Here is a 23041-nt window from a genome sequence, read left to right as displayed (position 1 = left end):
CCATGTACACAAAACGCAAAAAAGTGGGATTTTTATTAGTAAAGGTCAGGTCAATTCTACTCAACCCAAAGCAGGAAGCGTCATTTGATGATTTTCAATCCGGACAAATTAACTTCTTTTTAAAAATAAATAAGTACTAGATAAAAACTACTTTAAATTCTATTCAAATTCGTAGAACATAAATTTCGTTTACCATTAATTCAATAACACAGACGACACCAAAATAACCCGCAACCCGCAACCCATGAATCAACTCAAACCCGCTAACTTCGGAACCCCTCTGTTACCAAACGCCGCGGGCTGGCCAACGACTAGGCAAGTCCATTAGCACAAACCGCGGCCCAACAACCCGTACTTATCTCCCAGATAAAGCTTGTTGCATAAAAAACGTTCGGAGAAAAGGATTTGGTAATGTTCGGTCTATTATTCAAGATGATAATGATAGAGATTGTTGAATTATTGAAATATAAGGACATATCAGCAAAATGTTGTCAAATAATAGAGTATTTCGCAAAAAAACTGTTTAGTCGTCAGACAGATTTTCAAAAAATATCGGATACGTGTATTATTTTTTAATTTCGTGAACAAAATTGAAGGGGACACAGCGAAACAAAATCTCGTGTGACATCAGTCAGACTCTTTCCCCAATTACCATACATTTCATCATCTAAAGTGCTTTTAATTTGAGCTTATAATCTTCCTAACTTTTAAATGTGATGAAATGAAAAACACGTACTATTAAATATTTTCAGGTAAACTATATGACGAACTACTTATTTTTTTTTTTGTCAAAAACCGTTTTGTACAGAAAACATCATTTAGCTCCAAAGTATTGGAGTCTAATAATATACATAATATGCTTTTAATTTACGTTTTCTCTGATTCCAAGTCCATTTGGCTGGCCTGTTGGTCAAGTGGTTAGTGACCCTGACTGCTATACCGGAGGTCGTGGGTTCGATTCCCACCCAGGACAAATGTTTGTGTGATGAGCACGATCATTTGTTCTGTGTCTGGGTGTAATTTATCTATAATATGTATGTATTTAGAAATATATAAGTATGTTTATCAGTTGTCTAGTACTCATAACACAAGCTCTGCTTAATTTGAGACTAGATGGCGTTGTGTGAATATTGTCCAACATTATATATATATATTATATTATATTTAATTAAAAAAAAAGTACTAATTATGACACCAACCAATCAAAGCAATCTGACTCGTAATATTGTTCTCAAAACCAGTAGCAACTCATTTAATCTTACATCGGAATAGTCCACAATGAAATAGATCTTACGCCACGTACGCTCGCCCTTGAGGTCCAAATGGGTCACATCCCGATTGACGAGCCTGCAGTATGCAGCTGCAATACCAAGGGTCGTAACGAGGTCAAGTTCTTACTATTGAACTAGTATGTTCTAGAAACATCGAGAGTTAAATATTGTGCCACAAGATTAGAATTTAAAGAGATGTAGTTCAAAAATAAAGATGATGATTTATTTTTATCTTTGTCATTTTGTTGCTTGATGCAATTACTAATTTAATTTATTTTATATATATTTATTACATATATTTTTAAAACATGTAAAGAAGAAATAAAGCATTTATTCTCAGTTATGGCAAAACAAAATAACATCTGTAGGTGCATTTTCTCCTAGGTTTTATGGCCATAGTTAAAAAAAATGGATTTAAAGAAATATAGAAATATCCTTTCCTTTATTACTTGACCTATGAACATGAAATCTATGTCTATACCCCACACAATCCTAAAGAAAAGGGTGAACAGAAGTTTTAATTAAAACTCCATGAATCATGATAAAGAACAATTAAAAAAAACTGAATGAGAGTTAATTGAAAATAGCACAGCCGTTCATTGCCAATTATTTCTTTAATAAATAGCCGTCAGCGAGTACTAGGCCATCATAAGCACTGAGCAGTATACTTTTATTAGTTATCAAATAATTTGTATACAGCTTCATCAGTCTAGCAGATGCGTATAAAAACAAGTCTGAGAAGTGGAGCAACTCTTAATTATTATGCGCCTTTGTCCGTTTATTATACGTTGTTCGATTTACAATCACGTTTATGATACCCTAGTAAGCAGTTATAAAAGTTTTTGCACCGTCATTGTGAAGTAAGAATTAGGTTAATAAGTCATCGCATGTAGGTATAAAAATTCTATTTTTATCCAGATTCAAATAATTGAATTAAATACTAAACTCTTAACGATCAGCAAGAGGGATAAATTCATAAAAGTTAAAGAAATAACGAAAAATAACCGACATCTAATTGCAGTTACGACTTCGTAAAAGCGAAATAAATGACGGTTCTAATTGGTTATATAAAAGCCGCATAAAATAATACTTGATTTGTACTGGATGTACTAGACAGTATAACATAAAAGCAAGGTGGTCTCAAGTCGATATATCTTGCAATTAGTTTCTCAGCTGTTCGCACTTATGAAATTAAATGAATATTTCTATGGCCGACGGTTTCATAAATATTCAAATCTTGTTCACCGAGAACCACTAGTTTGGAAGCATATATAGGCGAAATCAAAGTTCTTCAATCGAACGCCAACCATATAATAATTGATTGATTGACTTTATCCTTGTATCGACGGGATTTTCATAAACTTTCATGTCACTTACATAAAGATACCAAACCTCTAATTTTGGTTAAAAATTAAATAGACAATCAATAACGTAGAAATACAGTTCGGAAAATGAAATGATTTAGGATAATATTAATTTAAAGATCATTCAACAATGATGACAAATAAGAAGTAACTATATTTCAAATACGGTTTAAAATTTGGAAATTATATTTTGAGCTGGGAATCTAAGCTAGTTTTGATAGTCAAGTCAAGATAGTCAAATCAAGTCAAGTCAAGTGATAATAATAACAGTATTTTATGCAGTCATACATCCAGTATCTGTATCAAACAATACTTATTTATGGATTGATCCTCGAAATATTTAAAATCAGCAAGCATAATCTTTACCAAATCAAAAACCGCGTGGGAAGCAATGCGGTATTTATTTAACGACAATCTCAAACGCTCAAAATAAAGTAAAATAAAGATATGTAGATAAAAGATCATGAGACTGTCAATTTTCCTTTAGAATACTTGCAAAATTTCCAAAGAAAAGTATCAAAATAAAAGCATAATTTCCGAAAATCACAACAAGGAAATCTCACTTAGACCCCTCCCCCCAAACATGAAATATCGAAACCAATCAACCATGTTAATTAAAAATTCTCAACGAATTATCTACAAATGAAACCCAGACATTTAGCCTTCGATTTTCAGATTTATTAACTAACGGTCCTGACAGGAGAGATGAGTGGGTCATTTTTCAGACCATTAATTCTGTAGCTTCAAAATGGGTTCGGGAAGTCGTGAAGAGCCATATTTCATTTGCAGAACTGACCCAGTTCTGGTGGATTTGTCATGTCTGTTGATGGGTATGAGAATTTTATACTTCCCAGTGAAATTGCTTGTTTGAAGGGATTATTAATAATTCTAGTTTACCCGCTTCTGTTTTTTTCCAAATTTTCATCTTTTGCGATATAACCTAGTATTCCGCATATTTGAAAAAACCTATATTGACATTTGATAAAAAATCAGAATATTTCTTTAATTGCAAAAAGTGCCTAAGCTTTAAGAAGAGTTACTCTTAAATAAACTCTGTTTTCAGTTATCTTAATTCTTACAGTAGATACTAATATTAAAATTAATAAAGAATTCACAGCATAATCTGTTCAGTGCTTTTTGCAAATATTAAATAGTTAATATAATCATTAAAGTACGCAAGAAAAGCCACATTATTCCATAAAACAAAAATTCTCATACCGGTTTATAAGCAAAACTATACCAAAGAATTTCATGATTAAGATCTAGCACTATGCAAATAAATATAGCAGTTACTTCAAGCGATATGAGAGCGATGCAAGAAAAATAACAAAGACCGGTCAAATGCGAGTCTGACACTGAGGGTTCTGTACAAATTAATACTATAAAGAAAAAAAAATCAAAAAAGTCTGGTAACTTAAATGTCATATTTGGGACGGTAACACCCTGGATTCTAAAATTTATTATTTGTTAGTAACAACAAAAATACACCATATGCGAAAATTTCGATTGTCTTGGTATCAAGATTCAAAAAAATAAACAGCTTTGTGACAAACAGACATAGAGCTGAGATATAGTAATAAGGTTAGGATTTCCAGGATACAGAACGCTGAAAATACAACGGCCACCTGATCGCACCTAACAAGGGATAAATATAACCGCATGTATAAAGTAATAAAACAGGATTATTGTACAGTAAGCGTAACAACAGTAGTACGAGGCAAACGAGTTCAGGCAACCCGTTTTATAAATCCAGACAAAAGTAGGAAGATCAATCAGTTTAGTCTATTTATAGACGAAGAAGATCTGTTAAGCTTGGAGGTATGAGATTCCTAAGTATTTAATGCAGGAGAAAAAAAGGCAACGAAAAGTGATTTTTAATTTTAGAAGAAGGTGATATTGAATTATTCGGAATGGTTTGATAGGTATTTTTTAATTTTGGCAAAATTTTGGCAACTAGCTAAGCTTTAGCAGTGGAATACATAATTGAGGATATTTTTTTAAATCCGTGATGATTCTTTTAAAAACATAATGTCTTTTAAAAGCCTAGTCGGGGTAAAAACTAAATAAGTCATGTCATACAAAAGTAATCACGCAAACTTTATTAAGATTTTTACCATTTCGTTGGAAAAATAGTAAGTAATTTTTTTCTCAGTTTTCAACTCGAAAAATTTTAATATAAGTCCCAAGGGTATGAATGGCGTTCAAAAATGTGAATATACTCTCATACCCCTTTTTATACAGCCAAGGATTTTTTCCGTATCGTGGTGGTTTCAACACAAATGCACTAGACCCAATCTCAGAACAAGCATTTGTGGAACACACAAGTTCCTATACCATTCCGATATGCGTGCAATATTCACATAGAACCCATAGAATTGAAATTTCCTATACAAGAGACCCGTTGCTCTGTGACTAAAACCTTCCCAAGAAATGAATGTTTGTTAGTTTCATGTAAACATCACTAATACAAGACATTAGTAAGTGGTAATTACTTTCAATTTTTCGATACACAACCGGTCAGAGACAGGTTGTTAAGATTTACAGTTGACAACGCAGTGGGTATGACTACGTCCTAAAATGGACCTTATGCGTTGGGAATAGAAGTGAATGGAGAAGTTGAGGTTGTGTAGTATATTGTAAAGTCTTGATTTCTAATCACTCTCTTATGTGGAAAGTGAGTGTTTGCAGATGAATACTAATACTTTTGAGGCGTTTTACTGTGGGAATTAGGTTCTGCTAGATTTCTATGGGGTTTTTCAGATAAGTACCTAAGGTTAAATGCTTTTGAATTGATGTGGTGTGAGAAACATACTCAAGTGGATTTTCGTAGTTTAATTCCTTACAGAGAATGCACTTTTCTTTCTTTCTTGGAACGCTTTCGGAGCTTAAGTGTGATTGTGATTTCGTTCGGGTGTAACCATGGGAAGAGGTTTTAATACTTAACAAGCTTTTGAGCAATTGCATATTTCCGGCCTTACTGTCAAATACTGAAATCAAAGATTTGATATTCTATAGGATAAAAAATATAAGTAGTTAAAAAATTACCTAAACAATGATACACTGACAAACCGGTCAAGTTCAATTCGGACTCGTAACACTGAGGGTTCCGTACAAACCACTAAATAAAACAAGTTTATGTATAATCTTATCAAGCCAATTTATTAGCCTTCGTGCTCATTTTCACGTTATATTGAATTAAATATATTCTGTACTCAGAACCAATATAGACCATTTAAATACACACCTAAATACCAATTCATTTCAAAATATGTATCGAGTACTAGGAAACCATAACCCACAGTTATGTTAATTCTAGGAACAAACCAAACAAATCTGCGTATCAAAACAAGGACAGCAACAATCCATTATGTCAGTAAGCGATGACATCACAACTAAGTCCCGTTGTACCAGGACTCCAGAAATTGCTGAATAGCGTAAATTACCATTTTCGCGAACAATACTGGGGTCTTTCACCTTGGGCGCGTGCATCACATTTAAAGCGCGCGGAGATTTGAATTTAAGCGAACGTTGTGGACTTGCAGCGCATGTAGTCGCCCACGGCTGGCGCGTTGCATGACGATATCGTAGGGTTGGCGGGTTTTTAAAAGTTGTTTAATTGTTTTAAGACATCAGTGTGAAACGGTGAAGGAAAGTGTCGTTAGAAATCTTAATATTGAAATCGCCGAGCAATCTCGGTGGTGAATGCTCAATCGTTCGCTATATGGGAATGGAGAGCCCAGAATTGAGATAATAAGCTGATAATATTATTTTTAAAACTTTATACATTATTCCAAGATGATTTCTTTTATTTATTGATCATTCAGTTAGACCTTGATGTCTCTGTTTTGATTTTATGTATGGCCTTTAAGCCTTTTACAACGTTTAGTTTGTTTTTTTTTTGTATATGGCAATAGAATTTATCAAAACACTTAAAAAAAACAACTTTTCACAAAAAGAAACAATTTTTACACATTTGGGTGTAGTTTTTTTTTTTAAACGATTGTGCGACCATGATGCCTTCTTCGAAATAAATTAACTTAAAGGCAACAGCAAAAGGCGACTTTGCACCATTAGAGTCAATTTACATCAATAGAAAACCCGTGCCAACCCTAATTTCGAAACATTCTAAGCGACACACTCATTATTCAGTACATTTATCCTGTATCTACTAGTGATATACTTTAAACGGGTTGTCGGCACCTCGTGATAGCAACCTGTCTGAAACACCACGCTTCGCAATCAGAGGTCTACTTACACTGGTCCTTGAAGGATATACTTAAAGACCTTTGGAGGTTGGTCCCCGTTTTGTTGGAAAAGGTCAAGTTATATTTATTGGTAAGGTGTAGTGTTTTATTGCTGAAGTTTTTAGTGGAATTGTTACTTTGGGATAAAAATGTGTTATATATTAAGTTTTAATAAGACTTTTTTTTTAACTACAAGGCCTATGTTAGAAAAAACGCAATGAGATGCTTGTATGACATTAAATATTCTAATATATAAAATCCTCGTGTTACGGTGTACGAAATTGAACTGCTCCGAAACGGGTCGACCGATTCTAATGAAATTTTGTGTGCATATTGGGAAGGTATGAGAATCAGACATTTTCTTATTCCAATTTTTCCAATAGAGCGATGTTATTTTGTTTCTGTCATAGACCGTTTACTTAACACACTATTCAAGTTGTATTAAATCTTAATATAATTCTTGTAGGTATTCCAATGTTATATAGTAACCATCTCCTCTGAAATGGCTTGACCGATTTCAATATAATGTTTTACGCAAATAAGATTATTATATTTTTTAAGACCGAGAATCGGCTATGCTCTATATCTTACCCTCCAAAACCTTTTTCATGGCATGTGTGTTGCAATGTTTTATTAAGACCAGAAAATCCTCTACAAATAATTCATCTGAGATCTAGATCTGCAGATCAGCTAGTAAAGTTAAAGCCACAACAAACGTCCTTGTAAAGGGATGTCAGACAACTAGAATAAAAGGGAAATTAATTGTTTTCGAATGCGGTACATGACCGCATGACAAGATTGAAAGCACCATGTCAATTACCTGCGCCTTGTATCGTGAATAATGATGGAGGTTGGACCTCCTTGGAGTCCACGGTTCCATGTTAAACGATGTCCCCTTTCACTTTTAGAAGAGCTTTCTAAGTCTTGCTTGAATGTAATTTTATCTAGACTTAATTCTTGTGAATAGTCTGATGATTCTCTATATATAGGTTTGGAATATCGAGTATAATATTGCATATGTTCCCCAGGCTATTTTTGAAGCAAATTTTATCGGAATTGGTTGATTCGTTTAATGTTACGGACATAATGTTTCTCGTATTATTTTAAAGTATTGTCTTATACGATGATTATTCGGTATTTTGTATATTAATCTATACTAATAGATAAAGCTGAAGAGTTTGTTTGTTTGTTTGTTTGAACGCGCTAATCTCAGGAACTACTGGTCCAAATTGAAAAATTCTTTTTGTGTTGAATAGACCATTTATCAAGGAAGGCTTTAGGCTATAAACCATCACGCTGCAACTCATAGGAGCGAAGATACAATGGAAAATGTAGCAAAAACGGAGAAAATTATTTAAAAATTACTAACTTACATCTTCTAACCACGCGGACGAAGTCGGGGGCAACAGCTAGTTATCGAATATAATAAAAATATTAATATGGATTATCCATGTGTCAGATTTTCACTACAAAAAGGAGACCAAAATAACGAAACCAAATGTATCACAATACACAACCAGGTACTAGGACATCAGAACTTAATACAATTTGTTTAAAAAACACACGAATAAAGTCGCTTTTAAATTTCACACCCGCATCATCTGATGTACCTTTGAGTTTATGCTTTCCTGGTAGGTATTTATACAAAATTGTCTTTACTGAGAAAACGTTTTGTGAATCTGGAGCGTACGGTACATCCAGTGTTATGTCTATCTCTGTCTCACATTGCTTTGTCCTTATCACGGCATCAGAACAAGAATGGTCGGTATTTCGTTTCATCAGCTGTTATTTTCTTTGCCGTCGCCATGATTGATGGCTGGGTCGATCCTGTTTTCCGATTTTGAGTAGCAAGTTATCTCGTTAGGTTGTTTGCTCAAGCATTAACATTCTTGCTTGGGATGTACATTGTTATAGTTCAGAAATAAACTTGTGTACTGTTTTGAATGGTTTTTGTTAATTTTGGTAGTATTCTTAATTTAGTTAGTTTCTTAAGAAGGGTGTCTTAATGTGACTCTAACTTGTTGTTTCGTTTGATTTGGTAATCATTGTTGTTTGTTTTTTGGTCGCGATTTCTTTAAAACTTTGGGTTTGTAGCAAAAAATATGTTTAAAAATACATCATTATTTTGGAAGACCTTTATTACTTGTTTGCGCATATTTGAGTAAATTATCATAAGGCTTGCTTATTTTTTAACGCAAATGTAATTTTAGTGTGATTTCAAACCCTTCAATTCGATTTTCTTAGGTACTAAATTTCATAATCAATTAATTAAAAATCAAATGACATTGAAATAATATTCTTGACATTTCCTAAATACCGTATCTGTTAAAGATCTTTTTATTGTATTGACACCAAACACTTTCATGAAATCCATTTGAAGAAAAACTAAAAAACGTTGACCCTTCAGTAATTGCCGTCGAAGCCTACCAATGACTCCTATTGGCGGAGTGCCAACAACATCATAAAACCCAGGGTTTATTTTCCCTATTTTGAATTTTAAAACATGAGTGGAATTTTAAACTTGGAGGCAAACAGTGAATACTAAGAAAATCTTGGAAATTGATCATTCAATATTTAGGTATATCGACAATTCCGAGGTTTAACGTGTAAGTAAAAAATAAGTCCTAAGTTTTTATAGTTTATCTACATTTATGTACGTAGGTTGATTTTTTTATGACTCCCAAATTAAGCAATTTAATCTTTGTATTACGGGGCGTTTCACAGACTTTCAAGTCGCAAGACACAGACTCACAACTAGCATTTGTGGTTCACACAAATGAAATAATTATCCTACGTGAAGATCGATGCCGCGACACGTCGCGCATGTGTTTAGCGTGATGACCCTTATCACTTGGTTATCCGTGTAAGTCATCATTATACCTCAAAACCTTCATGATTTTGAATGCGCGATTAAAAAAAAGAAAATTGTGGCCAATTGCCTATTTGCACGTCATCATCATTATCAGCCCTATTCGTCCACTACTAGGCCTAGACATAGGCCTCTCCAATTGCACGCCATCGAGATCTATCTTCGGCTGCTCGCATCCAGCTCCAGCAAGCCATGGCTTAAAATTGCAAATACCAAATTTGCAATATAAATCCATGGTAACGATTCAAAGATCACTCTCCAGTCTTCAAGTAATGTACCCCGCTGACGCATACAAATCGATCGAGATTACCAGGGCAGCATAAAAGCGCAAGTATGACATTAATTTATCTATTATCTTTATAAATAGAGGGTAAATGAACGAACCAGACTATGTATCCCGTTGTAAGATTGATAGGCGTTTTAAATGATATATTGTTTTCGGATTAGACAGATATTAATTAAAGTGCACCTGATATTTATGATGACCTGGCACCTTTGGCTGGGCGTTTAGAATTTTGTGTTTGGCGAAAAATTGAACAGTAGAGAAAGAAGAATAATTGTATACAATAATTAATTAATGCTTTTAATAAGTGCCATAGTTTTCTGAAAACCTAACCAGCTGGTTTACGGAGAACCTAAAAATATTATGCAATTATTCTGCACCCACTTCGGATTCTTCATGCGTTCTTTCATGGAGTAGAAGTGAATGATTCCGGGAAGATCGATGGTCCCATCACATTTTAAATTAAAGTTCTCAACAAGCGCTGCATGTTTGAGATGACTCCCCTTGTGCGTATTTAAAAATTACCAGGTGCCCATGAAGTTAGTGAAATGAGATTAAATAAAACTATAATAAATAATCTACTTCTGCAAACAAAGCACTAGTATTCCGCATCTTGTCAAAACAAGGACATAACAAATGAAAGCGAAACTTAAGCAATGTTTTACAATGAATTATTTTCAGACAATTTAATCAAATTGTCATGTTGACATCGATATTGGTCCTCATTTTCTCAACATCGCAATTTCTTGAAACGAAATCAATAATCGTTATTAATCAAACATGTTATCGATTTAAATCGATTCGAACGGCATCCTGATTACAACGACCCCAAGAAATGTTGGTCCTATTTAACTTAAACGTACAATCACTGTAATTTTAAAGACCGTTTTCGATGCAACTGCACTAGCAATTGCACCTACATGTTCAGAATCTATTATCATAGGATCTCTACTCGATGTTTTCCTTAATCGATTGTAACCCGCGATACATTTTAAATCGCGTCGTTATGCTCGAAAGTGCAACGGCACTGTTCTAAAGTTTTCCTTTCTAGCATCTCCATGTTAACATGTTCACCTGGTACTATAAATGTTAATATAGTCCTGACTGCGACTTACTGCCCCTATTGGTCCAGTGGTTAGTGTGTCCTGCCTGCTGCACTGGAAGTCGTCGGGTCGATTCCCACCCAGGACAAATATTTCTGTGTCTGGGAGTAATTTATTTATATTAGGGATGTTTTTAAAAATATTGTGTGATAATCAGTTTTCTGGCGGTCAGATAGCGAGGTGAGAAAGTTATGGAAATAAAAAAGTCGTTGCGGTGGTCTTGCGGTTCTTTGTTTGTTATTCTGTTTGTATACTTTAATCTCAAATCCCTAGACCAATTTTATAAAATTTGGTACAAGTTCGTGACACTCTTGATTAGCATATTAAAAAAAATAACTACTAACTATACTTTTTATCCAACTGCGACAGAAGAAAGGAAATAATTTTGGATTTATAACCGGGATTCTTACAATCCACGGGAGCAAAGCCAATGCAAAAACCTAGTCAATAATATAAAATACAAAACACCTGCGAGGCAGTAAAAGATCGCCCAAAGATTTCTAACGTCTATAAATTATAATTTCTCTAAGAAATTACATTTTCCAATGGATGACAAGCAATTTGATATCAATACTGCGTTTAAGTTACGTATATACAACCTCCTTACTCATTCATAACTTAGTTGTAATTGTAGGTTAAGTTGAACGTTCTACTTTCTTATAGAATTACGATAAACATAAATCAAAGATGGCAGCTTCGTATAAATAGTGATTTATATTTTATTGATGATTATATTATCTGCTTGGGATTAAGGTTCTTGACGGCTGACTGACAGAAGTGTTAATCTTCATTTTAAAGTTAAAGTTTTATGACATGAGATTTTTTTTGGGAAAATTTTAGTATGGTAGATCCCACTAATATAATAAACGCGAAAGTTTGTGTCTATCGATGTTTGTTCCTCTTTCACGCAAAAACCACTGAACGGAATAAAACGAAACTTGGTACACGGATAGTTTATAACCAGGATTAACAAATAGGATGTTTTTATCCCGATTTTATGTTCGCATGGGATCATTTTCGATTTGTAGCTAGTTTCTAATATTTTTCGAACTTGATTTATTTAAATAAGAAAAAAATCTCATGAATATTTAGTTTTCGTGATCGCGAGTCGCTAAATGGGTAACAGTCCACCACAACTAGAACTAAAACATAATATTTAGATAATCGACATTGGATAGGCCCAAAATATAATTAAATTTCAGATAGGCTTGGTTATAAAATATAATTTTATTTTTCCATAAAAAAGGTTCGCTATTCAGATAAAAACAGTCAGCTTATTTAAAACATGTTTTTAATCTTAATTGCATTCATTAAAATCAGACGTTAAATTTTTATTAATAGCATTATAATACTTATTTAAATTTAATGAATGAACATGATTTTATTAAGCTTTGCGACATTTATAACACTTTTGGCAAGTTTTGAATCATGCCGCTTAACTAATTAATGTAAATTAAGTATTCGAATTGTCTGATTGTCAATTTATAATCTTCGTGAGAGTTTTATGTTATTTATGGCCTTTTCTATTTTTCTGAAATAATAAAAATCCGGATACATGCGAGTCGATTTCGCGCATTAAAGGTTCCATACCATAATGAAAGACATTTTTGAGTATTTGCTGTTTTGCCAACATAAACATCGTCGTCTGTGAAACTTTCAACTGTTTTACGCTCCATGAGCGTTGATAATACCCCAATATATATGAGGTAAGGTTTGGTAACAAAAAAAACCATGAAACCTTGTCGAAAACGATGTCTTGTAGAAAACGACATGTTTCACAAACATTCAAGTCACATGCACAAAGACACACCCAGACTCAGCATTCGTGGATCACGGAAATGCGTGTCCCACAGTATCGAACCCGGGACACGTTGCTTTTTGTGCGTTTGGCTTAGCGACCTCAACCAATCAGCTATCCGTGCAGTCCAAAACTTGGAATATTACCACGGGATAATGCTCTTCAAAGCAGGCAAAGCCGCACTTCACTGCTAGTATATTGTAATGAGAACAAAATAATTATAAATAGAGTTTTCCAATAGAAAACTAGTCCACCTTAATTGTGTAATTGCAATTTATTGATCCATATTAATTAAATAGACATCTTGAGTGGCATATCTAATTTGTTGAGTAAGTACTAGGGCAATAGGACTATGTAGGAGTTATCGGCTAATAGGAGTTGATTATCATGGCTTGAGAAGAAGGCAATTTTAATTGGTAAAACATTAATTTTATTAGAAGTATAAAAATCATTTTTGAGTTAACCGTTTTTAACTGTATATTATTTACTAAAGAAAGCATTATAGTTTTAATATCCTGTCAGATTTTTCTAGCTATATTTCGCTCCATCTTATCTAGACATACAAAAATACTAGGATAATATAAGCATATGAAAAACAATATTGAAATGATTTAACGCAATGAACTCTAAACTTAAAATACAGCATGGTGTGACTCACAAATGTGGCAGAAGAGACTTTAGAAGAAAAAGGTTAAAACGGGACAGTAAAAAAGTACCAGGCCAAAAGAAACAACAAAGAGGTACAAAAATAACATTAAAATTGTACCCACACACCATCATCATTCCCCTGTCCTTATCCCAATTATTATTCGACGACCTCCGTGGTCGAGTGGCGTACACACCGGATTCAAGGTGTCGCTAGCTCTGAGGTCCCGGGTTCGATCCCCGGTCGGGTCAATGTAAAAATTCACATTTCTACATTGTCTCGGGTCTGGGTGTTAGTGGTTTCTTGTATCTGAATTCCATAACACAAGTGCTTAAGCAACTTACTTTGGGTTCAGAACAATGCATGTGATGTTGTCCGCATTTATTTATATATTTATTATTTATTTGGGGTCGGTGCCACATGTCTTCCATACCTTTCTAACTGATGACTGCTCACAAGAAACACTCTTGGCAGCCATATCGTCTAATACACAATCTATCCATCGATTCCTTGGCCGTCCTCTTCCCTTATATCCATACTCAATACCGTCCTGACCACATGGTTCTCTTTCCTCCGCATAACATGCCCATACCATGATAACCAGATTTTATCCATACACCGTTATAAGCAAAATCCAGTTGAATCATAAAACAATGTATCAAAACCATGTTTATGATAATCCAGCATTAACGTGGCGACAAAAAGTCGCATAGTTATGCAGCAAGACAAGATCGCAGCAAAAAGTCGTGCATCCGTAACAGGAATATACTTTAAACTGATGAAAATGTCCTATTTGCATATACAACGTAACTTCGTGTCTTCGGAAAAGGGGCTTGCCTTATCTTGAAGCAGCTGTTGCAATTGTGAGAAAGAGATACCGCTCTATGGCATGTAATGCGCTGTCTCATTTACACACCACTTTCAGTTGAAAGGACCAGTGGATGGTTTTTTGGTAGAGTAATTTTATTGAGTGACCGTTTTGGTTTAATTTGATGATGCGACGTTAATATCGTTCGTATTAATTATCTTAGCTTATTTTTGTACTATTTAACGGAATGAGACGGAAAATTTCATTCCATTACACAAATATTTAATGACTTACTATTACACAATTACTATGTTGTCTAGACCCCGAATTTTGACAGTTCTCCATAGACATCCATTTGGCAGTAATTTGGTATCCGCAAAACTAGACTCATTATTGTGACGTTTTATAAAAGCCTCAAAAAAGGTGAAGTAAAGTGTTTTTCTGTTTCAAGGAGTTGTCTATGCAAAAGCTTGAACAATACCAGGAGATAATAAAGACCACTAATCTAATCATATTTTTTTGAGAAAATACAATGAAATAAATGTGAAACTAATGAGAAAAACAAGCAGACAAAACCAGCAAAACAGCTAGTCTAAAACTCTTAACACTAAGCAATTTTGGCTCTAGGTTATTCAAACGTGAAATGCGCTTCATAACAACAAAAAAGCTTCTTAAAAAGCTCAGTCTGACACAGCCTAATCTTTAATCAAATCAACCTCAAAAAATCTGTTTAACATGTCGGCACCACTCAAAGTCACCGCCGTACACGGGTTAAAAGATCAAAACTGTACGTGAGTAGTGACAGGTTAAGTCATCGAGTTTAAACCTCTTTGCTAACCTACTTCCCTTGATACGTTAAAGACCGTTAAAAAGTGATACATTTATCCTCCTACTAATATTATAAGCGAGAAAGTTTGTATGGATGGATGTATGTTGCTCTTTCACGCATAAACTACTGAACGGATTTTGATGAAATTACATACACAGATAGATAGACGCCTGTATGATCTCATAGGACTCATTTTCGATTTGTAGTGGGTAGAACCGATGGCAACGACCAGATAAGGAGAAGGACTTTTTTTACTTTTAAGAATATGAGTATTTATTGAGACAAAAATATTTTACTTGAGTTCGGTGCTCTTTCTCTCGCTCAAAATTCTTGTATATACAGTAGAATAGTGTACTAATACAGTTCTGCTTTATTCTATTTGATGTTTCATTCTAATGCTAGAAATTATAAGATACTTTCACGCAACATTTATCCTGGGTGAGAATTGAAGCCACAACCTCCATAATAGCGGTCAGGACTATTACCCACTAGACCAACAGACCAGTCAGAAAATAGACTTAAAATAACTTAAGTACTCATAAAATGTGAGTGAATCGTGTTATAATAACATATACGGATAGAATAAGACTTTAATATCAAGTTTTGCATGAATATTAAAACTCTTGCAATAAACCATAAGGATATGAGAAAGTACTAATAAAACTAAAATAAAATTCCCTTTTATACAACCACTGCGGCGCCGGCGCCATTTTCCTCGTTGCCATGGTAATAACGAAATGTGTACTTTCACATGTCTGGCTGATAGATTTGGTTATAAACACGTGTTGTGTGTCCCGGTGAGCGCATACTGATTTAAAACGTGTACAGAATATCTACAGGTTGTTACTTATTTTTTGGCAAAAAAATATGCCTTTTTTAGGGGTTTTTTTAAGTTTTCGTATTGCTAGTTAGATTGACTTTTTTGTTTTTGAAAACAAATCGTGTTAAAACTGTTGATCACTTCTATTTTTATTTCGATTATTAGTAAGTTAACAATGTAATCATTAAAATTTGAAGGACAGATTTTAATAAAAAAAAATAACTTTCTTTTCTGCCCTCAACATTAACAAACTCTAAACATTTAGGTAAACTAAATTTTACTCCCGGCTCTATCCACGTGTAAGTTCATGATTGTATACAGTTCAATCTATCCCAAACTCAAATTTTATAAAAATCTGTCAAGTGGTTTAATAACGAAAGCAAGACAAACAGACAGCATAACTTTCACATTATAATATAAGTATGAATAACGCTCTATCTTCCTTGTAATTCCGTTATCACTCGATGGAGAGATCTGCGCCACATTCTTTATAAGGATAACCTGATAACGTCAGTTTTATTTACTTTTAATTAATATCTACAGTAACTTGTCGGCAATTAACTGTCGGTCATGAAATTCTTATCGTTTTCCTGTTCAGCAAATAGTAATGTTATATTAGACTTCTGTATTTATGTTTGGCCCTAGGCTGCAGTGGAAAATTATATCAACGTTCTGGGTATTTATTAAAATGGTGTCGGTAATAAGAACTGTTTTTGCGATTGAAAATCTAATATATAGAATTCCCGTGTCACGATGTTAGCTACCGTACTCCTCCGAAACGGCTTTTATTTTATATGTGTATTCAGTAGATCTGAGAATCGACTAACATCTATTCATCATACCCCTAAGTGATAAGAGTTGCTGACACTACAAAAAAAAAAATATTTTTTGGACGTAATTGTTTTTTTTTTTTTAATAATGTGGCATTAAAAATACATACAACTAGAAAAAAAAATATTGATCAAAACATCGTTTGCTAGTATATAGCCAGTATTCATTATAATATTTTATCCGAGCTATCCCAGGAAACGTTGTTTTGCCATACATATGTGTTAAAGGGAGTAAATAAAAAGAATGGATGTTGTTCGATTCTCAGACCTACCCAATATGCACACAAAATTTCATGAGAATTGGTCGAGCCGTTTCGGAGAAGTTCAATTGCGTATAGGCCCGATTAATATAGCAAAATACGATTGACGATATCTAGATTATTTTGATATCATTCTATAATACGCGTACGTGTAACTGATTTGCCCCTAAACAGCTTTACCCACTTAAATGGGTTTTGTCGTACGCACATGGATTGCGCCACGTATGTTTTACGCAATCAGTCTAAAAAACGAGTCAGTATATGTATAAGTTTTATTTTAATGAGTAATGTAAAATATTTTTAAGTTATTTTATCGTCTTAATCTAGGTATTGATTAATGAAAAATCCAATAAGCTGTCCAAAAAACTAGTTCAACAAATCACTCGGCCAATAAAAAACTGAAGCAACATTTGTTTAAACATTTTAACAAGTCATTTTTGTTAACGAAACATGTATACATTTATGACTTAACATCGTAATAACATATTTATAGGTGTGGATGTGTGGCTTGAAGTGAAAAAGACTCGAAATAAAAAAAATATTATTGAAATGCTTTGGACAATAAAATCTCGAAAGCTGGACTCATTTCACACTGCGGGCGTTATTATCAAGTTTAACGCAATACATCCGGCGCTTCGCTATTAAAAAACTTGTTCGAAATTGATGGATCTTGATCTAATTAAATATTATTTATGCATGGGAAAGTGAATTTTTGTTGCCGTTTTATGTACTTGCTTATTACTTTTCGTTTTTTTTTCTTGTAGATAAGTATCTGTTTATTGTAAAGATTCTTTAAAATATCTCTTTGGTATTTTTTAATAAAAAAACATTAGGGTACGGAATACTTTAGATATTTAAAAAAGCTGTGATGGTATACTTGTTACTTCTAAAAGCTGAAAAGGCTCTACCAGTTGTGATAAAATTATAAATTGCAATAAGAAAAATCTGTCTTTCTAATCAAATATGTCAAATACCCGTAAAAAAGAATGCTGTATTGCCGTAGAATTTCGCATCTGTCGAAACGGGTGTAATAGAGACTCGGCTATATCGATAGCAATATTGAATATAGCCAATCTAAAAACATAATTTAATAATAAACTCAAATCAAATTACCATCTTTTTATAAACCGAGCAAAAAAATACAAAAAAAATAAATTGTAATTTCGTAACATCCTGTATCAACGGATTTACCGCTAAGTTTGTTCTGTGCGCAAAAAAAAAAAACAAGTTCAGTGTAACACGGGCGGACGTGCGAATATGTGAACAGCTTTGGAAACATGCATTTTTGTGCTAAAACGAATTTGCAACTATGCAAATCTTGTGAACTGAATCAGCGTGGAATTTTTCGGCATGGGAACTATGTTTTAGAATTTAAATTCGGAATATTAATATCACGGGTTATTTTCTTTAGCGTAGCATTTGTTTTTTGTTCTTTGATGTTCAAACGACCAGCTTGACTATGCGATACTGTACAGCCCCATATAATGGGTCGAGAAGTTAAAATGGGCAGTCTCCTTCTCTTTTTCTATGCTGGATGTAAACCGGGTGTCAAAGTTTTGAAACGTCATTAAGCTTCTGAAGAATGGGCGTAGCAGTAGCACCCATTATTTTCCAATCACATCACCATACTACTTTCTTCCCAACTATGTTGGGGTCGCCTTCCAGTCTAACCGGATTTAGCTTATTACTATTGTTTAACAAAGAGTGACTGCCTATCTGACTTCCTCATCCCAGTGACTATACAACATCTCTTGGTTAGACTGATTGTCAGACTTTTTAGTTTCTGACTGACACTTGACGACTGTCCAAGACACATCAATAATAGCCGGGACAAACCATGTAACACTTATCTTCCGAAACACGGACGGATTCATAATAACTTAGATGGTCACCCATCCACGGACCGGCCGTATCAAGAGTAGCTTGACCTGTATCAACTTCATCAATACGTCATTGAAAAATACGTCATACACTTAAATTCTTAAAACCAACAAAATGATTTATCATTTCAACTCGTTATACCGTCATAGAAACGACTGCCAATAAATTATCTAACGAAGCCACAGCTAATGTTTCTCTATAAACAACAAAAGAAACGCAACTATCAATCAAAACAAGTGTCGTATTAACGGTTATCGGCGTCTGCGCACGCGTCATCGATCAAGATCATTGGTCTAACGTTCGGCTTACATTAGCGCCAGTGTTCTGGTACAGAAACGGAGAGAAGGTCCAGTGCCTTGGTTTAATAAAATGTGGGTACAGTACAATGCCATGCGTTTTCACGTGTCAGTACGCAAGGCAGCTGACGTCACTCGGCGGTTATATTTAGTCAGTAACATTCTGACACTAACCGTTCCCTCCCAATAGGGACTCTGAGTGTATATGAGGATACCCCCACCTGACAAAAAAAACGTACAATGCCGATGTGTATGTATATATATGCAGATTGTGACAGACAGAGAAGACGATATTTTTTAGTCCTCTCCCAAAACGACAAGCTACATCGTTACCTATTTTTTTTTTAAGGTAGGGGATTCCTCATGGACACCCTCTCCCTCGGAGGAGGAAATGGATAGTGTCAGTCTCTTACTGACTAGACCTGAACCGTCGTGCTACGTCATCCGCGTTTTTGTGTCAGTGTATGGCAATGCGTTGCAATCCTTCATACAATAATTAGTGTGCCTTGCTTTATACATTTAGAAGACTAACCAGAGTGGATTTTCTGTTTTAACTCCTACATTATAAAAATCTAACTTGAACGAAACCGCAACAAATTTAATTACGTTTATCAATTCGGTTAATTTTTTGTGGCATGTTGATACGAAACTAAGTACACATTTATGTTCATACGTATGTGTGTAGTATGTAGTGCAAATATATTTGGGTTAAACCAGTTCAAAGATAACGAAGATCGATGTTAATCTCGTTAAAAATGTGAGAATGGACTTTTTCAAACCGGGTTTCTTAACTTTTTTCTTTTTTAAAACGACTCCCGCAACAACGGATTAAATCCTTGTGTCGCTGGGAGTTTTACAAACATTTAAATCACATGCTCAAAGACACCCAGAGTCAGAATAAGCATTCGTGAATCACAAAAGTGTTTGTCCTACGCGGGGATCGAACCCGCAAGTCGCGCACATTGGGTATGACGTGGTGACTGCTATCCGTGCAGTCATACTTATAGCTACTCGTGGTTGCTAGGCCTTCTCAAAGCTCTTATGCTTGAGCATCGTTCATTATGTTTAGCATAAGAACATACATCGGGGCTGTAACGAATTTGAAAGCGAGACAAAACGGTTGAAATTGTAATGGGAAGACTCTTTCCCACTAGCAACAGTGGTAAATGAAGTAGTGATAAGCTTCCTGGTCTGAACTGTTGATCTATATTTTAAGTATTTAGCAGCTAGCGTCTGGATATCCCGGTTCATGAGATAAGGCCTGGTGACAGACGGATAGAAAAACAACTGTTTTCAATTACAAAAAACAATTTAGATTAAATAAAAAGGCAAATTATAAAGATCGCAAATATCCAGATATTTTTTATTCCGCAACTTATTAGACGACGCACATAAGACTGACAACAAAAACCACTTTACCTTTAGCTATTGGACATCTCTCAAATCGATATCACGGTTAATCGATAAAAATCGATATATCGATCCACACGTGTAAACTACCTACATTAGAAAATCCCACGGTCAAAAAAAAAATCTTTCAAGAAAGAAACACTTTTGAAATTGAACACGGATGAATACATTTCTTGAGCCCCAATAAAATACCGCAAAGAATATTAAAATAAAAACGGACCAAGATACTGTTTCTGAGAACTAATTACTGGTTAATTAAGTACTGTTATGCCTTCCAAGTGTCGTGGTGGCCTTATTTTATAACTTAATTGGCGTGTCTCGATTTTATCGAAAAAAAAATCGGTCTTATTTGGGCAAACTCTTGTTGTTGGATCAAATGTTTGCGGCGATTTTTCGCTTGCGGTGTTCAGGAATTTTCAGGTGAAATTCACTCAAAACAACTTTTTGGATAGCTGAGTGGTATAGGCCATGCCATTTGCCGCGAGTTGAATCTATACTTCAACGACTCGGCTATCCGTACAATCGATTTAAATGAAAAATCGAATACTAAACATAAAAAGTTTCCAAACATTTGTTCGTTTATTCACTTATTTATGTGACATCACTGACAGGTGCTATTAAAATAGAATTTAAGTATATAGTATCATGATAATCACAATATATTTATAGTATAATAACTTTAAAAGCAGAACGGTTCTTGGTTAATACGAATACAGTTAAGTTAATCAAGAGATCTGAATAGGCATACATCGGATGTTACCGTAATGATATAAATACGAGTGTTATAGCCCATACATAGTCAGCTAGTTAATTTTGTACCTCACATATAAATAGTGACATTAAATACAATTTATTACTGTATTCCGGTAGTTTTGATCCTCTAACCTAGTTCTTAAATAAGGCTTAATGAACCAATAGGGTATTTGGTTAAATATCATTTTTTTTCCTTCAGATTTCAAGAATTTATCGAGTAAATATTAATTCTATTAAATCAATGAAAATACAAAGATGAAACGCATAAAAGATGGTGAAATGTAAATCACTTTTTATGAAAAAAAATCTTTTGATAGTAACTATCGTGAGAATGATTCATTATTAAATATTAAACCGAACTTTTCGAAACAGTTCGACTCGCGATCCTGCCGCGTCCGCTCATGATTAAGGACTTCGGTTGGGTCCGAAACTAGTCGGGCTAACCCGATAAATACGCGTGAGTAAACCGTTACAATTGTATAATAATAATAAAAAAATCTGTATATATATATATATAGTTAACAAATAAATTAGCGATAATTTGCCATTTTTTATATGTTGTAACGGTTTACTCACGCGTATTTATCGGGGTAGCCCGACTAGTTTCGGACCCAACCGAACTTTTCGAAACATCCTCGAATTTAGACGCCAAAACAACACATCGTCCTACTTCTCTAAAATGTTCTTCTGACTAATCCCTTGGCTTACTTTCGCTTGTCTATTATTCTATAGAAAATGAAACTTCAAAAACACTTAATCATAATCAAAATTAGATTAAAAAAAGCCTGCTACTTTTGACGTCTCACTCGATAATAATTTATAACTAACTCGTGCCAAATTCAACTTAATAAATTGAAATTGAACTGGTTTCGATTCATTAAGGCTCATTCAGACGATGCAAGAAACTCCATGCGAGTTTATACAGTGCCGGCCATGATGTTTGACTTGGCTAGCATAGCTGTAGCCCGCGGACCCCGCCCGGTACATGTTTGACGACCTCCGTGGTCGAGTGGCGTACGCACCGGTTTCAAGGTGTCGCTAGCTCTGAGGTCCCGGGTTCAATCCCCGGTCGAGACAGTGTAAAAAATCAGATTTCTACATTGTCTCGGGTCTATGTGTCTGTGGTACCTTCGTTGTATCTGAATTCCATAACACAAGTGCTTTAGCAACTTACTTTGGGTTCAGAAAAATGTATGTGATGTTGTCCGCATTTATTATTTTATTATTATTATGTCGAAAAAAATCCCTCAGGAACATTTAATCGGGATAAAAATGTGTTTATGTGTTATTGTCACTTGGCTCTAGCAACTCGCATACGCGAGTCCCCGCATCGTCTGAATAAGCTTTAATGCAATACACTTATAAATTGATGATTATCAAAATATTCAAGCTTTCTTTTTGTGTTATCTCACTTGTTATTCTTATGATTTTTTTTATCAAAAAGTTGGGAACACTCTTTGGAAGTATACAGATATAATAGTAATCGTTTCGATTCGGTTAAGTAGAATTTGTAATTATAAATTTTTGGTTTTACTGTGGGCTGAAACTTACAATTAGTTCCTTCTTTGACAAATAA

The 23041-nt window shown here is 34.3% G+C and overlaps 1 protein-coding gene across 1 annotated transcript in view; it reads right to left on the bottom strand.

Annotated features, from left to right (window-relative positions):
* The window catches only part of LOC113494106 (serine protease inhibitor dipetalogastin), a 63657-nt gene that overhangs the window by 8108 nt on the left and 32508 nt on the right, over window positions 1-23041 (bottom strand). The window lies entirely within an intron of this gene.

Source organism: Trichoplusia ni, chromosome 5 (genome assembly GCF_003590095.1).
Source record: "Trichoplusia ni isolate ovarian cell line Hi5 chromosome 5, tn1, whole genome shotgun sequence".
Classification (NCBI taxonomy): Eukaryota; Metazoa; Arthropoda; class Insecta; order Lepidoptera; family Noctuidae; genus Trichoplusia; species Trichoplusia ni.
Note: the sequence above shows the minus strand (reverse complement) of the source record. Positions and strands in the feature narration are given on the sequence as shown.